This window comes from Caretta caretta, chromosome 9, assembly GCF_965140235.1.
Source record: "Caretta caretta isolate rCarCar2 chromosome 9, rCarCar1.hap1, whole genome shotgun sequence".
NCBI lineage: Eukaryota > Metazoa > Chordata > Testudines > Cheloniidae > Caretta > Caretta caretta.
Genome location: NC_134214.1, coordinates 91811066 through 91816172, shown reverse-complemented (window position 1 = coordinate 91816172; position 5107 = coordinate 91811066).

Below are 5107 nucleotides of genomic sequence, written 5' to 3'. Positions count from 1 at the left end.
GGGTTTTTAGTTGCAACCGTTAGGAAGAAAATGGGGGCAGTGACAAAGGGATAAGGCCATAGAAAAATAAAGGGTTATGGCCTAGGGCAGGGAGAAGTGAAAACAGTCTCCATGGTATTTTTGATGATGGTTATTATTAGTATAAACCAGAAAGTTGCGTTTAAATGAAGGATACACTGACCTGTTATACTTAACCCATCATTCACTCAGTAATACAGTGTGTACTTCCTCTGTACTCACATTCTGCACAGCTAGTTCACGGACATAGCCTGACCACAAACAATGTCCAAAGGTTGAATTTGCTCCTGTTGACGTTTGCAGAAAATCTGTTGATTTAATGGGGAAGCACCAGACCCTAAATGATTAGAAAATGGGTAAGTGGAAACAAGTGTAAGTGTGTGTGTGTGTGTGTGTGTGTGTGTGTAAATACACATACTTATTCCAAAAACACATAAACCAAAACACTTTTTTGTTTTTCTGATTTTTAGGGGTTTTTTTCTACGAAAAGTTGAAACTTTTTGACTTTTTTTTTTTTGGCAAAACTTTTTGTTTAGTCAAAATTGCTGAATGTTTGCAAACAGCGTTACATTACAAATATTTAATAAAGTCTCTTTAAAGTGTTTTTGTTTCAGTGGGAACTGAAATACTGTGTTCCCCTTCAGTTCCATCTTAAAACAGTCAGTCCATGTACAAACTAAACAATACAGGGAATTTCAGCTGACACTGAAATACAGCAGTTATGTGATACTATTTACCTCTTTAAAAGTAGTAAGAGTAGAGGTAGCAATGTTTCAGCTTGAAGGTGCCCTTTGAATACCTTAGCCAAGAATCCCACGGGAACACAAACTCCAATTAAGTTAGCTGCAGAACACATCCATGAAATGGGTATTGTAAGGATTATTATCCCTATTTTATACCTGGGGCAATGAAAACTGTGAGTGGCAGACATGGAGGAGACTGAGGCTGGGATCCATGGGGAGAGGAGAGACTGGAAGCTGGTAAGGAAAAGGGTGGGAAGGGACACTAAGATCAGAGGAGCAGCTTGTGGGAAGGGAGATCAGGACTGGGTGGACAAAGACTAGGGACCAGTGTGGGACAGGGGGGTAAGGGGTGGGGGGGAGGGAAGGGAACAGCTTATGTGACAAAGAGCTGGGAGGGGGGAACTGGGAATGTGTGTGGGGAGGGAGGGGGCGGGGATTCGGATTCTGATAGCAAGCTCAGAGAAGGAGACTAGGACTGTCTGGGCAAGGAAACTGGGTCTAAGATAAGAAGACTGGGGAGTGGATCGTGGGGCTGGGTAGGCAAGCAGAATGGGATGGGGAAAGGAAGAGGTTGGAAGAGGTGGTACACAAGGGATACAACTTGGGAATGGACTGTGCGCACTCGGACACGCTCTCCTCCAGAGCCTGGAATGGAACCCAGGATTCCCAAGTCTCACCATTCCTCTGCTGTCAGCAATGTCTGCGAAACGCACTCTAAGCTATGATTTACATTGATGCCGTTTACCCCAGTTTCAAGCAGGGGTGCACTGCACTGGTGCAGATAGTGGTTTTGCCTGTCTATACAAGGGGTTTGCACTGGGGCAGCTACCTCTGTGGTTGGCCGCCAATGTCTCTGACAAGGACAAATCCTCATATATATCCCTAGACCGTGGTCTCAGGTAAGCACTGTAGGATCGTGGTGATAGTCTTGCGAGCTGGAATCACAGTCCTATCTTCCTTATAGATGTAGGCTTGACAGTGGTGACGGGACAAAGCATTTAGGCAGAAGGATGTAAAGAAAATACTCCTCGTCTGTGGGGTGTCTCAGTGACATACAAGGGTTGTTTTCTGAAATGTTCAGATGGTTTTTTGTTTTTCAGTTTGATTCAGAGCCCTTTGTTCCCTAGAAACTAAATAACAGACCTGACTCAGCAAGAATGTCCCCTGGGCTGGTTAATGAGCGTATTGGTGTCTTGTTTTTGCCATTGTTCAAAACTCTGGCCAGATGTTTTGACAAATTGGTTTTCTGCAGCTTCTCATCATGAGGGGCTGGATGCTCAGAGGGTGTCTGAGTCCAACAGTCAGTTGCTTTACTGGTTAGCTACAAAATACAATCCAAGCGCTGACTAACTGTAAAAGTTGTCCGCCTTTGGCTCTAAATGGGCTTTCCCAGGGCTCAGCAGAAGGAAGCATGGACGGAGTCAGAGATGACTTTGTGCATATCAGTGTAAGTCAGTGGCCTGTATGCCTACAGTGAACTCAGATGTATTGTCATTGATCTAGTTTGAAGTTTTCAGTTGTTTGTATTGCACGTGAGTTTTGTAGCCCTCCTAGCAGGAGGTCTTACAGCTAAAGCATCGGAGTGGGAGTCAGGAGATCTAGGGTTGATTCCCAGCTCTGCCTCAGACACGCTGTGAGCTTGAGTGAGCTCCTTAGGGCTATATTGTGTCTTTAAGTCTCAGCTGTTTGCACCAACCCTGTGGGAGCTCTGGGATGCATTGTGCTTTGAGCGGGGTGGTGCTGACCCCAGTTTCAAGCAAGAGTATTGTACTCCAAGCACAAAGCATCCCAGAGCTCTGTGGGTATGCAGAGGGAGTGTGGCTGTTTGCCCCATCCTCACCAAGTCACAGTATCCACTCCCTTCTCTGGAGTCCTGTCTGGAGGCGGCGAAGGGCAAACCACACTGATGCTGGAGAGGCCAGTAGTGCTAGCCTCACACTGCTGAACTCAGGAGCACACGAGGACCATGCTGTGTCTGGCTTCCATATAGGGATACAAGAAAGAGCAGTTCCTTGTGCCCTTGTCCCTGCTTTCCACACAGCTGGGCACAGTCTTCTCCTTAACTGCTCTGTGCCTTAGTTACTGCACTGCAGATATTTACCGTGCTCAAAGGGCTGTGGTGAAGCTTAATTCCTTAATGTTTGCAGAGGTCCGTGAGGTGTTGGACTAGAAGGGCAAAGCCTTGTTAATATTATTCATTCTTGTGTGTCTGAGATGGTCCTAAGTGAGATAATGGACTCTCTACTGCTATTCATTTGTATGACAGTAGCACACAGAGGCCCTGAATCCAATCAGGTGCTGTATGAACTTTCCCTTTCTGTGTTTGCTCCTCTTGGATAGCTGCTGTGAACTCATGCAAGATGGTGAGTTACCCACCCTAAGCAAACTGCGGAACTGATGCAATACAAACGGAGTAAAGGGTCCACAAAAGAACTAGACCCCCAGGGAGGACTGGTTTGCTTGTACATGCTGTGCTATAGAGCAGGCCAACGCAAGGAGCATGTGTGTGCACACACACAATCACGTGTTGCTGCCGCACGGGTAAGTGCTTTCGTAATGATAGCACAGAAGTAGGGCTGGCTCTCTTTTAGGTATACTGAAGCTATCGAAACATAACCCTTTAAGATCCTACTACTGCAGTATGCAGACTGCAGGATCGAGGAACCATGATCGTAAGCAGTCTAAAATACCGATGTGGTTACACTAGGGCCAACTGTTTTGGAAACACAGAGATGCACTGAACAAGATGTCAGTATTGGAGAACTAGACGATCTTCCTATTATCCCACAAGCTGTCAATATTTGTAGCTTTTTATGGAGGAGACACGTTTGGGAATAGAGCACATACGATTGCCGGTAGTTTTTGTGCATTTTCTGCTGCTAGTTTTTGTGCATCAGTTTAAAGGCACCTTTGACAATGCAATCATACATCTATTTAACTTATATTAATTATTGTATATGTATCCGCCGACAGACCAGCTGATAATGCTTCCACTACTTTCTTCTGCTGCTACAAACCGAAAATTATGCTTGTGCCCAATATTTAAATCCATCAAATGGAAAATATGAAAGACGAGATGGGGGGATAATAACTTTTATTGGACCAACTTCTGTTGGTCAAAGATACAAGCTTTTGAGCTATACACAGCTGCTCTTCAGGTCTCCTGGGACCAACCTGGCTACAACTACACGGCCAACAGCAAAGGAAAATGTGTAATTCTTTAAAGTTTAGCTGTTTGGCTTGTCCAGTATCCTGTGCCAGCACATCAAACAGGCTATTATGCTGGTTTACTGTTATGCTTTGCATTTGATTAATTTTAGTGCTCACAAAAGTGAAAGATTATCAGCCTTAAATAAAGCCAGGCATAATATAGAAAGGTACTATGCATGTTTCTCCATGCTGCATCTCAGTTCTAACCTACCGTGCTCCTATCTATGTCCTGGATATTTTCCCCCTTAGCAAAACCAAATTAAAAGGGTAAATGCAGAACAGAGGCACCACTCATTAACAAGAAAATTTTAATGAATTTTCAAAAAAATGAGACATCTGAGACTGAGCCTATGCTTTGGCCAACAGAACCTTCTTGTCAGCCCCCGCACTGAAGATGCCAAATCTCTCCCCAAGGAGCTATCCGAGTTGGGAAACCATTTAATCAATCCTGAGTGCCTACACCCTGCATCAGAACTGAGCACCAAGTCCTGCAAAGAACGATCATCCTACTTTGCTGAAAAGATCAGTCTCTGCATGTCAGCTCTTGGATGCCTCTCAGAACAACCATGTGAACCGAAAGATTCTTCTTTTTAACAACAGGATGAATGATGGTCACGGGCAGTTTAACTTGCATCTTTACTGTTGGGACTTCTTGAGCTTCCTGTCCTTCCTCGCTGGAGCTTAAGAACAGACAGCGAGCCATCTGTTTTCTGCCACCTTGATGGTGGGTGGACGTGCTTGAAACTGCTGCTGTGACAGTGGCTACATCACTTACCCAACATCTAATTCATTGTTTGTGCCATCAGAAGCCATATGCTAAGAAGAATTGAGAAACAGATGTTAACTGACTTGCCTGAAGCTACACAGCAGGTCAATGGCAGAACCAGTATCCAAACCGAGGAATGTGTGGCACAGGGACAGAAGCCATGTCTTCTAGACCTCACTGCTCATTTAAGTAACAACATAGCAACTCATTTTGCCTGGACACTTTTCCACACAGATGTGAGGAAACGGGTGCTTTATTTTCAAATATTAGAATTATGCTCGCTGAAGGACAGCATATGTCCAAGTTGTATGAATATATATATTTATAATGTACATCTATTGCGCAGTAATTCTGTATTGTGATTCCTTTT